This window comes from Balaenoptera ricei, chromosome 19, assembly GCF_028023285.1.
Source record: "Balaenoptera ricei isolate mBalRic1 chromosome 19, mBalRic1.hap2, whole genome shotgun sequence".
Lineage (NCBI taxonomy): Eukaryota > Metazoa > Chordata > Mammalia > Artiodactyla > Balaenopteridae > Balaenoptera > Balaenoptera ricei.
In genome coordinates, this window is record NC_082657.1 from 61,920,238 (window position 1) to 61,933,741 (window position 13,504).

The window sequence follows — 13,504 nt, forward strand, 5'->3', positions numbered from 1 at the left end:
ATGGCTATCTGTGTCTCTTCGGCCAGGCTTGGGAAACTCACTGAATCTGAAGAAAACAACCCTCCAGGCCAGTGGGTGCAAACTAGGGACCTTTGGGCTGGATTCACCCCTCACGTGGGTTTTGCTGGCCATCACTTTGCTTGGTAAAACTTTGGACTTTATTATCTTCAGGCAGTTCATCGTAGCTCACCACGCCATATTTCCTTACGTCCCCAAATGCCAATCATTTCTGTTATCTGCCCTGCTACTCGAGGGCTTTCAGGGAACAGGGAATAACCAGCTGTTGACAGTGCTCTCAGATAGGTCTTTGTCAAAGTGAGCTGTGACTTCAGCCCTCCGGGACATAGTTCTACCTCGGTACAGAGAAGGTGTCTAATCCATCCTCCCATGATGATGAGGATGATGACAGTGATAGTGAGAAAGGTGGTGATGATGATGTTAAAGAAAAAAACCACTCATGACCCTTGTTAAAATGGTGAGGCAGCCTTTATTCAAGACTGTTGCAATAAGTGTAGGGTCCACTGCAATGAGATTTTGCAGGAGGAAAGAAAGAGAGATTGGGTTCAACTCTGAATTCAACAATGAAAAGTGAGAATTTATAGCCAGTGTCAACAGATGGAACATTAATAGTAGGAAGCATCAGGGATGGATGAGGGAGACTCTGGCTAACCAGACCCAACAGGATTCTTGCTGAAGGCAGCCCAGGGGGTCAGACATCACCAGGGAGGGTGGGGATGAGGAGCTCGGGTGGTCAGAAATCAAAGGTGGGCGATTCTGGCTAAACCGACTTAGCAGGCTTCTTGCTAAAATTGGGCTCTTGAGGACATGCCCAAGGATGAGGCCTCATTGAAAAAGTGCTCAGAGGCGACTGACTAGAGTCTGGTCAAGGGAGAGTGGGTAAGTGGTGAGTGAGTGACTGGCCCCAAGCCCCACCCACAACACGTCTGCAGTTGTGCAGCCCAACGCTGCCGGCATCTGCTCATCAAGTCTGACGAAGGCAAAGACAACTTTTGGCTGTGGTTTCATTTCAGTTATAAAGACACATGTTTTGAATTTTGAAACCACTCACAGGCCCTTCTTTCTCACCTTCACAGAACTCCCAGGGTCCTAGGGCACAATTAGGACGTGCTGGTCTAGAATAAAACTGTGTTCCGGTCCCCAGTGGTAGGGAGTGTGGTCAGCTAGCTGTCAGTCCGTTCAGGTCTGTCCCAGCTGCAGAGAGCTGCCCAGCCAAGCCAGCCTCCCGGAGGCATGGGTATAAGGGCTGGGCATTGAAGCCGACAGACACTCTGACCACAGTCCTCACTCCAAGTGCCCCATCAGACTGGCCCAGGCTCTACCAGGCCACATTGAAGTTCAGCTTCTTCCTCTACCCAGTCCTGCTTCCTCTGCCTTCCTTTCAAAAGTATTAAGTCCCCAAAAAAGTCTTATACCCAACCTGTCTCAGTATCTAGTTCCAGAGGCCCACCTGTGACAGATGCAGTGAAGAATTCTGGGGCTTCCCTGGTGGCACAGTTGTTAAGAGACCGCCTGCCAATGCAGGGGACACAGGTTCGAGCCCTGGTCCAGGAGGATTCCACGGGCAACTAAGCTTGTGCACCACAACTACTGAGGCCGCATGCCACAACTGCTGAAGCCCACACACCTAGAGCCCATGCTCTGCAACAAGAGAAGCCACTGCAGTGAGACGCCCACACACCGCATCAAAGACTGGCCCCCGCTCGCCGCAACTAGAGAATGCCCGCGCAGCAACGAAGACCCAACGCAGCGAAAGATAAAAAAAAAAAAAAAGAAGAAGAAGAAGAAGAATTCTGACCTTTCTCCCCTCACACAGTCTCAATGTTGGGGGTCATGGGCGCATTTGCTTGACACCTCCAAATACATCGGAGAGCCTCAGTTCTCTGAGACAGAGCAGCCGGGCTGACGATGGAGATGGGATGAGGGAGGAAGGAGAAGGGAACCAGAGCCTCTGTGACCCTCCAGTTACCCTCTCCTGGCTGAATACACTGTGGGAAATCAGGGTTTACAGTTCCTTTCCCCAACAGAAAAGGAAGTGCCTTCAACACTAGGAAAAGACATTAACACGGGATCTTTAACACAGTGCCTGGCAGCCAGTCGGCCTTCAGCAAGTCGCAACTATGCCTGTCCCACCACGAGGGGTCCTCCAGATTCATTTCCATCGCTGGAAAGAAACAGATCAGACTTTAAGTCTCATATCTGGAAAGGGGCACTGAGAAGGACTGTGTTCTTGCACAGACGGCTCTTTCTGCCGTGCGGGGGCAGGGAGGCCAGTCCTCTGTTGCAGGACTTGATTTCCAAGTCCAGGTTGCCGCTCTATCAACAAATCCAACTTTGTTTGGCAGCGAGGAGACGCTCATCCCTTCTACCTTGCTAATCTGCTCCCTGGAAGCCTGGCATAAAAAGCTTCTAGATTTGACGCTCTCTGATAAAGGAGGAAAACGTCCCACTTCCCTGACAGCTGTGAGGCCCTGTGTCCTCTGCAGAGGGTGAGTGACACAGCCATTGTCAGCCCCAAAAAGGGTTCAGACAGGAAAGGTTGAGCCCCCGGGGACAAGGAGGAAAGGTGGGCGTGGCCCCATCAACAAGTAAGGGTCACCTGAGAGCTGAGATGGGTCTTGCAGGCCCTGTGTTTCCTGCATTCCAAGGAGAGAAGCATACACATGGACATTCCACGAATAATCCAGAGGCTCCACAGCCTCTCCTGGGTGTCTCCTTGGGCGTGCACACACACACACGTCCAACTCACACCTGATCTTCCGTTTTGTGTCAGCAGGAAGGGTGGGTGGGAAGGTGACTTTCCAGGTTGGAGGGTCACTGACCCTAGAACACAGCAAGCAAACATCCTAAAACACCACAGAGAGCCTCTGGAAACTGATTGGAACCATTTGTGTGGTCGACAAGAATGAGGGCCGCAGAGGACTGGAAGGCCAGGACAATATCTGCTCTGTTCTGAGGCCGGGAACAGATGCCAGCGTTCTTTTGACTTTACAGCTTTTTCTTGGCTTGTGCCGGAAAAAGAGGCTGATTAAAAATGGGGCCCGCACTGGCTGACGAGAAGCCTGCCAGAATGTGGCACAAGACACGGTGGGCCCGGCTGGAACCCTCGCTGATTCCAGCTCCCACTGGACACATGCATCAGGCAGCTGCCACCAGCCTCCAAGGCCAAGAGGTCCCAGGGATGCTCCTTCCCTGTCTCTCGGGCCTTCTTCCTGCCCCTGCACCAGAGGCCAGGTCCAGGCTAAAAGCAGAGCTACACCAACACCCCTCCGCCTTCCTCCAATTAATAAAACCTTTCAGAAATGGATGGAAAGATATTCATCCCCTCCAAACCCATTTCTTCCTGTAGCGGTGTCGTAGGTAAAACCAAATAAGCCCAGGGCATTGAGTTTCACTGGGCAAGTCACTGTGTGGTCTGTTCTGAGAGCCAAGACTTTCCAACCATACATTTCAACGGCGGTTACTCAAGTTTGGGTAAGAAAACACTTACCCAATTTCCGAGCAGACGGTGAACCGCGGGGCCTGTAACAGATAGAGAGAAGGAGCGCGCATTTCCCAGCAGCGCCCGGCTCCCAGGCCCGCGTGTACGTCCGTGGGGCTGATACAGGATGCGGCCAGGCCTGCCAATTAGCCTCTGGCCCCTTCAGTTGGAGATGGGGCAAGGTTCCCCCATGTGCAATTCAGAGAATTTCACACGGTGCCCGCTCCCCTGCTAGAGGGGTCGAGGCTCGCGGGAGGAAGCTGGAATGCAGATTGGAAAATGAAAATATTCTGTTAATGAGGAGTCAGAAAAGACTGGAAATGCCACAGCTAGAAGGGGCCTTGGAGAGGGGCGAACTCAGGTCTTGAGGCCTCGGTGGCCTCGTACATAAAATGAGGGAGCGGGGGTGGAGGGGGGACTGAGGCCAGCAGTCCAAGGCCACCCAAGGTGTTAGTGGCTCAGCTGGGCTCAGACCCCTGACCCCAATCCAAGGCTCTTCCCACCACGTCATGCTCCCCGTCCAGAATGGAGCCCAGTGAGTGCTCAGCTCAAGGCAGCTTCCATGGAAGTGTTTGTTCTGCTTACGCCCGAGAGGTAACTCTCCAGACCAGAGGCTCGTCTGACCTTTCCTTTACACAGCCCTCTGGGACGGATCTGACCCCCTGAGCCACTTCTAACCGGGCTCCTTCATTCATTCCACAGTGTTCTGAATTGTCCCACGGTGTGTGTGTATGATATTTACTGAGCCCCCACCAGCTCCATCCCAGCCAGCGACGTGCTGCTCCTGTTCTGGGCTCTAGGGATGCAAGTACAACCAAGGCACCACCCCCACCCTACAGAAGTTCTAAGCCAGCTGAGGAAGCAGATGCTGAACCAACAATTGGTGGTGGTGTGATGAGCAGGACTGTGGTCCTCAATCTCCCACAGACTGGCAGTTCCCTAAGGATGGGGCAATATGTTCTCTCCACCCCAAAGTTCACTGATGACCAGAGGACTGACAGCAACACACGCTGTTGGTTGGTTGGTGGCTGGTTGACTCATTACTGGTTGGTTGTCATTGGTTGAGTGGGTGGTTGTTCACTGGTTGGTTGGTTGGTTGGATGGATGGATGGTTAATTGATTAATTATTGGTTGGTTGTTATTGGTTGGGTAAATGGTTGTTAACAACAGGTTGGTTGGTTGGTTATATGGAGGGATGGATGGTTAGTTGACGGACTGTTTATTAAGGTGGTTGTTATTGGTTGGGTGGTGGTTGTTCATCAATTGGTTGATTAGTCGATTGGTTGGCTGGCTAAAAACAAAAGCCAGATCTAAACCAGCATGGTGTCCTAAAGGGAACATGGACTTTGGGGTCAGAGAGCATGGATCCCACTCCCAGTTCTGCCACTTCCAAACTTTACAACCTAGAGAAAGTCCCTTCTCATTGACACTTCCAAGCCACAAGACCCTCATCTGTAAAACAGGAATAATAGCACCTACTTTGCGGTTAATATACATAAAGTGACGAGTACATCAGTGGCACTCAGCAAATGGAAGCTATTATCATTACTATTATTCATCATGGAAATGAAGAATTAGAGTCTGTAACTTGTAAGGCGTCTTTCTCACACACCCCCAACGTAATGTCACTCAGTTCAAGATCTGCACACGATCACACAGTCCCGTCTATGTGGTGAGTGATGGGCCCAGAAAGAAATAGGGCTCATCACAGCCGTTGCATAATAAGAACTAACCTGTAATTTAGTGCATAGACCTCTTAAAGGAGTTTCGAATGGCATTGCCATTCAAGGCTCCCCTCCCTTGGTCATTTGGGATTAAAAGCCAGCACCAAACACAAGCATCTGATGGAGAGAAGTTTCCCCCAGAGCTCACCTACCCATGATTCACAAGCATCCAAAACACTTTACGGATTGCAAAGCACATTTATATCTGTAGGTCATGTGACACCCAGTATACTCCTGGAAGGCAGGCAAAGCTCAATTAGTCTCCCCCCTCTACAGATGAGGAAACTGAGGCTCAGAGAAGGAGAGTTACTCAGACAAGTCACACAGCATAGCCCAAGGGAAGTCCTATCCCTTTGTACTGGGGCACAAGTTTAATGGGTATTGAACAGGAATCCTCCGTCCCAAAACATCTCTGAAGTTGATGTTCCAATTTGAAATCCAAGGCAGGTGCTTTTGTCAACATGCTCTCCAAGGACAACCCACTACTCAAACACAGAAAGGTTCTAAACCACCATTTTTTTTAATTTCCCATGAAAATCCCAAAGAGCCATAAATGAAAACAAACATCAGGATATTAACATTAAGTCAAACATCATACAATTCTGGAAAATACCAGGGTAACAAGATGCCAGCTCAAATGACACTGGCTCAGCTCCCATGACATGTGTGGCAGGGACCAATGTCCAACCTATCTCTCCAGGACTCTGGGAAGTGGGCATGGCTTCCTTCTTTTTCCTAGTCATGTCTGGCTCCAAGCTCTTGTTTGCACTGAAGTTTTCCATTTATACATCATATCACTGTCCTACATGTGACCATCCCTGTTCTATTGGCCTAGTACAATAGATTAGACCCAGTGAAAAAGAAAATCAGTTAATTAGCAGATAGAGCTAAAAGATCACATAGAATGCAACATACAGAAATTAAGAGGTGGAAAATATTAAGAGGAGTTAAGAGACATGGAAGACAGAATGAAAAGCTCCAACAAATATTTCATAATATTCCTTAAGAAGAAAATAGAGAATGAGAGAAAAGCACTTTTAGATGAAATATCACCTAAAGTTTTTCCAAAATCAAACAAGGACATGAATATTCAGACTGAAGGAACATACCGACTCACAAGCAGTTTGGGATGGATGGATGGATGGAAGGATGGATAAATGGGTGGATGGATGAATAATCTAGTGGCGGACTTGAATAATGACATATCTGTGAAAAGATTCCCTTAGCTTAAAAAGAAACAGTAAAATCCTAAATCACCTTGCTGCCAAGTTCATCTCCCAGAGGATGGAAAGAGATCTAAAACTCTTAAGCTCATTCTGACCAATGAAAAAGAACTAAAGAACTTCTTGGAGATGTGGCAATATAGGAATTCCTATAACAAAAATTAAATCCCTATCTCACCTCATAGACAAAAATAAACTCCAGATGCACTAAATGCTAAAGATGAAAAGCAAAATACTAAAACATTTGGAAGACAATATAGGAGAATAGCTTTATGAATTTTGAGAATAATTTTTTAAATGAGAGATAAAAATACAAAGATACATCATCATGATCACCATCATCAAAATCATCACCACCATCACCATCATCACTATCACCACCACCATCATCAAATCATTACCATCACCACTATCATCATCATCACTACATTATCGTCATCACCATCATCATCATCATCAACAACTAACACATAATGAGCACTGACCATACACATTTAATCCTACACATTCCATCTGCATCTGCTCGTTTCACTCTTATGAAAACCCTCAGAGGCATACGTAAAAACATTGTTCCCATTTTGTAGATGAGAAACCTAAGGTTCAGAGAGGTTATGAGACCTGGCCCCTGTCCCACAGCTGGGAAGTCATGGGTTTGATGCCAGGGCTGGCCCATGTCCATGTATTCCGTCCTGCCTCTTTAGGTCCTGGCTCATGCCTGTCATTCTGAGCTCTCCACCAAATGTCTATAACCTGCCACCCTGAAGTCCATCCTCTTCATGCAGGGGCCAAAATATATTCATCCACACATTTCACAGAGTTTGTTAAGATCTACTAGGTCCTGGGGGTTCTGCAAGACCCCAGAGAGGTTGAGTTCAATTTCACATGACTCATTCATCAGACTGATAGGAAACACGAGGGCAAACATTTTTTTAAGTTTAGAAACACAAACAAACATACTGAATATTCTCCAAGGGTTCCATCATATAAGCATTGATATGAGGGCATTGAGCCTAATGCAAAGTGAAAGATCGACGCTGGGGAGGGTGGGAGTGAATAAACCCTCTCTGCACCCCCAGGTTAGCTGGAGAAAACTGTTTTTGCAGGTGGGAAAATGACTACATTTCAATCAGGATCAAATTCCGAAGGCTTTGCCAGCGCTCACAAGTGCCCACATGGTATAGAGCCCTGGCCTGGCCAAGTTCCTGCTCAATAACCTATTTCTACAGCTCTTTGGATGTTAAAAAAATGAAACACAAGATAAACTCAGCTGAAACCCAAACGAATGGATTCATTCCCATTTTAATGCCATATGAGGGTGTTTTATAGCCTGCACTGTGTATCTTTTGCACATCTATTTTTAAATACTGCAAACTTAGTGACCATGATAAAATATATAAAACCCTTTACAAAATTCCATCTACAAAATTACAGCAAGATCTAGGCGGTAAAAATGTGCGGTCAATGTTGTTAGGCAGTGATGGCAGGGCCTGAACTGCACTGAATCATTCCTTTGAACAAGGGGCACAAGCTAAAATATCTTGGTCTCCTTCCTGAAGGTTGTCCCAATTGTAAACCCACCCCCTCCATGAAAATGCAGCTGAGTGAAAACGGGGGTCAGCTCATATTCTCGAGACCAACCTTCTATGAGGAAGGCCTTCTGCCACTTTAATAAAACCAGCTAACACTTACTGCAGGCTAGGGGCTTTTCTACATGCTTAAATATATAAATTCATTTAAGACTCACCACAGCCCTGTGAGACAGGTAATGTCATTGTCACTACTTTACAGAACTGGAAACTGAGGCACATAGAGGTTAAGCAAGTTGTCCAAAGACACACAGCTACTAGGTGGCAGGCCTAATGGCTCTGATCCCCACTCTTAACCACCACACTCCCTGCCTCTTGTGGATGCCTGCTAACAAGGTCATACGTCATCGTTGGTACTTTGCTGCCCGAAATAGAGATAATATAAGAATCCTGGTTTTACCTGTTAGAATATGATTCCCTCCCTCCAGAAGAAGCAGGCAGTGATGCCATCCAATAACTGTGCCACTACTAGCCCATACAAAACTCTGGTGTGAATTAGAAAAAGGTACCCCTTCCTCAATCTGTCAGAAAATAGTCATAATATACTTTTTGTTGGAGCAAATCACTTTATTACCAGATTTTATTATGAGAAGTGTTATAATAAGCCCCCATATCTATGATATCTGTGATGCAAATGGGGTCCTTAGGGTTGTACAGTGCACAACCTGAGCAACCATACATAGCAGTCCTACCCTCCATCCTCAGCCAAGTCAAAACAAATGCAGTTTGGACAGTGTCTCTGCAAAACCAGAGTGCAGTAAAGCAGAGACACTAGAAGAGTGGTCCCTAGAGTCACACCTCATGTAGTCACTGTTAGGATTCAGCAAGGTAATACAATTAAAGTGTTTCTAGAAACTGCTCGGCAGATGTTAGTTATTGCTCTCATTAGTCCATTCAAAACAGCTTCCACTTTCTCATCCTCAGTTGCAGCCCACGGACAGCATTAGAGAGACTGGAAATTTCTCCTCCAGGGAGAATCCTCAGACAATCAAGTCTTAAAAGAACTTGCTCTTCAAGGAGGTACTCAGCCAAGTTTCCTTACATGTTCTGTTAAAACTTCACCACAATGTTACTTGCCTTTTTCCCCTTCGTGGAAATGCTGGGTTGCTCGTGAGCAACGTGACCTAACATCGGCTTTGACTCTTCACCCCCCTAAGTACCATGAGCGTGCACTAACCCTCAAGGCAACACTCTGAGGGAGGCATTTTATGCCCGTTTTACAGATAAGAAAACTGAGGCTCTGCCTGGGGAGCTGAGGACCAGACTTGACAATTCCAACCTGATGTATTTGGGCTTCATAGCTATTGTTCTTAACAAAGTGGTAATTCACCCAAAATAAACCCATTTTGTAAATGTTATAGATAAAGCTGACAGCAGTCAATCACAGCCCCGAAGCACACACAGCAAATGAAGATAGCGGCCCTCCTTGGACAAGAATCACTTCTACTTTCCTTTGAAAGAAATAAGGGGAAACAGAATAGGTGATCGCTGTTCATGGCATTTGGTTTCTTGTGGAAACAGAGGCTAGAACTCAAGGTGCTCTGAGATTTTTAATACCTTCTCAACTCAAAGCACCACATGGAGGGTTATCATGTGTGAAGGGGAACATGCTTTTCCACGTAATATTTCCCTTTCCAGTAGGACCCCATCACCCTTTTTTAAATAACAGCGTTATTGAGATCTAATCCACACTATGCTGGGCGTTTTTATAGCTGTCATCTCATTTAATCCAAATCATTGTTCCACTGCACAGATTTGAAAACTGAGGCTCAGAGAGGTCAGTGTTCCCAAGGCCACCCAGTTGCTCCCTGGCAGGAGTGGGATTTGAACCTGGATCTGCCTGAGTCCATCTCCAAAGATCTTCCTACTCCTCCACGTTCTCTCTGCCGGAAGAGAAGGATGAGGCTGGAGGGTACGGTGACAGCAGCTGCCCTCTCACCATTTCACTGTGGGACATTTTAGAGACAGCTACAAAACTGCACTTTTATTTGGTTTACATAAACTCAAACGCATGCAATTTATCACTTCACCCATGCGTATCCTTGGGTTGGAGATGTGCCCACATCTAGGGAACCCCTAGGAACAAGCATTACACAAATAAACTTTTTTCCTAAATTCCCTCTGATTCCTGGAGCTACTGAGACAGCTTGCCAATATTTCTGTAATTTTTTAAATCCCACAAAAGAAAGTTAGTGTACAACAAAAGCCTCTGTGGTTTTCAGCTGCATCCTAACCATCCTCGTGCCAAGTTTCTGAATAGGTTGGCCCTAATAGTGGAGCCCGGGAGAGGACGGCCTGCCTAAGAACACTAGTTCTGATATTTTACTCTGAAGTAGGATGCCAGCCAGTGCTGAGGAGCTGAAAACAAGGGAGACAGGAGCTCTCAACAAACATCCTTCCATCATGGACCTGAGGTTCCAACCAACGGTTTAACCATCATTAAAGCCAATGAATTAAAACCAGTAAAATACCATTATTTTACAATAAACTAATTCAATGCCTTAAAGCCAATTAATTTATTTTACAATAAATTACAGCCAATAAAATACAATTGAAACCAAAATTCATTGCCTTTGGCACAATTACAAGACAACTGGATTATGATCTAGAGAGAGTGTCCTCAAGTGACAAGATCATGGACCAACGAGGTGAGGACCCCAGGTCCCCATCCCAGACCCACTCACTGTCTGACAGGCCCTGGCCGACTTATTCATCAGTTTTCTTGTGGTAAAATGGGGACACATGGTGTGGTATGGTATGAGGCTGTGTAAATGGTGTAGCACTCTTCAGGTGTGTGCTCCAGCTTGTCACTAGAGGACACTGTGATGTTTAACGTGTTCCTTCACAAATGACAACGAATGTGGGATCATGGAGTCCAGAAATGGCAAAAGGGTCTCCACTCAAGTCTACTGATTGGAAATGGAGAACTGTGCTAAGAAGGATTCTGAGGCCAAATGTAAAGTCGGTGGGATGGAACTCTGGGATCAGTCAGCAATGTCTGTCATGTTTGAGGTCGGGGTGGGGGGGACCTGGGTTAAACAAACGATGTACACTCCCCATAAAAAACAACACACGATCACTCTCCCCAAACTATGAGGTTATTTTCTTTATAAAAATATTCAAAAAGTGAGACCTTTGGTAATATATTCCAGGCATTAGCCATTCTCCACAGGAAACGCTCTCTAAACAGGTTTAATTCTTGTGAACTTTCCAAGGAAGGCGCAAATTCCATCTTTCTCTACTCCAGACTTGATACCCTAATGGAACGGGTGGTTTCCATTTTCTCAGGCCTCCTACTTTTCCAAACAGGACACAGAGATGAGCAGTCTTCAAAGAATTTTTCATGTTCATACAAAAAGGCAGATTTTCCCATCTGCCTGGAGGTTGCTTTTGGGCCACGGCCATGGGAATCACAGAGAGCACTGCGACATTCGACATTCCGATGAGCTCCCCCGACAGAGCGACTTCACCCCTGCCAGGGAGGAGCGACCCCGCTCTGCACTTGCAGAGGCCACACTGCCCCCAGACGGCTCAGCTCTGCTCTCGGCCCCAAGGCCTGCAGCCCCTGGCTGGCCGCTGCTCCCCAGGCCGCCGCGTCCTGCTGGTGGAGCTGGCGCTGCTCAGAAGGCCCACATCTGCGGCCCTGGCCACAAGCGATTCGCGCTCCCCATCGCCAAGGGCTGCAGTGCCAGCCCCACATCGAGAGCCGGATTGTGGTGGTCTGTCTGTGTTTGTTGAAATTGGGCCGGGAGATACGGCCTCGCAGTCAAGATTGCCTGGAATGTGAGCCTGAGCGCTGTGCAGACGGCTCTGTCAGCAAGCTCAGGAAACGGGCTGGAAGGCTGGGACGAGGCCCAGGTGTGGACCACGCAGCTAGCCCAGGAGCACACCATCGGGGAGGGGGAAACCGAGGGACGCCGCCAGTACAGACGTCCCTTCTGTGTTGATGCCATCCTGCCTTCTCTCGGTTTGCAGCATGAGGCCCTAATTTCCTTGACCAAGTAGAAAAGCCAGTAGGAAGCGCTGATTTTCTTATTTGACCAGTAGGGCTTTTTCCAAAAGGGAAGATGAATCCTGCTGACTTTCTGAAGAATGCTAGCACTTCTTATTTTCAAAGGCACAATCTCTGGGTCCCCTTCTTAAAATAAGAACAAAACAACAGTCGTAGTAATGAAAGAAGTGCCCATTTACTGAGCATTACTAGAGAGAGTAGAGTGATATTCAAAATGTTTGCCCACCACTAAGCCATAGGCACCGGCTATGGAAAGCACTGGAACGGGCCTCAGAAGCCCCCCACTCTGCCAAATGCTACTCTTCAGTTGCTGGGTCATGAGGAGGTTTGGAGGGGGCGGCCCTAGGGGCATGGCGGGGGCAGCAGTTATTTATGAGTAAGTATGGCAAAATTGCAGCATTTAACCACAGCTGTGCTCTCAAAGCCTTGTCCCTGAGTGTTAGCCCCGCTCAGAAGCACCTGTGCAAGGGGATCTCCAAACGGCCCCCAACAATTCTGCCCACCTCGTATGCACAGGCCCTCCTTCCCAGGACTTGGGAGGGCCTGTGACTGGCCAGCAGAAGTGACGTCTGGGTCATTCGAGCCCAGGTATCAGGAAGACCTGGCCCTTGGAGGCCTACGTCTCCTCTTAGGAAATCCAGGCCACCTTGTTGGAGAGAACAGCTGTGCGAAGAGACCTGGAGAATGAGACACCGTGTGGAGAGAGGCTGTGGAATCATGAGGCTCACCCGAAGGCTGTTGTCTTGAGCCCCTATGCGTGAGGACAGTTGGTTACGCAGCACTAGACAACCAGAACAGCACCTAATGTAAGTCCCCTTCTGTATTTATTATTGCTGTTAGGTGGGCATTATTATACCCATTTTACAGACTCGACAGATTAACGCATTTGTCCAGAACGACACTAAATCCTGGAGACCAGCTCCGCTGGTCCTCTGACACCCTAAACCATCATAATTTACAGAAGAACCCGAAAGCTCCTCTCAGGCCCTCACTCTCAGACCCCCACCCTTCACCGAATCATTTAATGTCTCCAGAAAACAGCTGTGTGCCCCGTGATTTCTGCTCATGACCTTGTCAACCTTCCCATTCTGCCCACTAGGGGTCTTGGCCCTAGGTGAGCATCCCCAGTGCTATTAGAACCAGCAAGCCCACCGTTCTCCTGGGTGTAGCCTCCCTCCCTTTCGGAGCCCCCACCCTGCCCCCTGCCCAAGCACCGTCCTGGGAAAGCCGCCCGGCCACATGATGAGCTCTGTGGGTATATTTAGCTGCTGGGAGACTTCTCAGGATGGCATTGTTGATCCTGGACCCCAAGCCAGCCTGAGTGGAAGAGCCATCATGCGGTTTTCTCACTGCCCGCTCTTCATGTTTTACACACTCACTCCTCAACTTCCTCCAAGGAACGGAGATGTTGTATAACATTTATGAGCTTTATTCCTGCTGGTGCTAATGGAACTGGAAAA

General features: G+C 47.8%; 1 protein-coding gene across 6 annotated transcripts in view; it reads right to left on the reverse strand.

The window, feature by feature from the left end:
• The window catches only part of C19H16orf95 (chromosome 19 C16orf95 homolog), a 432,052-nt gene that overhangs the window by 350,849 nt on the left and 67,699 nt on the right, over positions 1-13,504 (reverse strand). The window contains exon 1 of one of the 6 annotated variants that reach the window (XR_009498963.1): positions 3,509-3,588. The exons of the other annotated variants lie outside the window; for them this stretch is intronic. The gene's annotated coding sequence lies outside the window, so the exon portion shown is untranslated. Of the gene's footprint in view, positions 1-3,508; positions 3,589-13,504 lie in introns of those variants that run through there. 6 annotated transcript variants of the gene reach the window in all.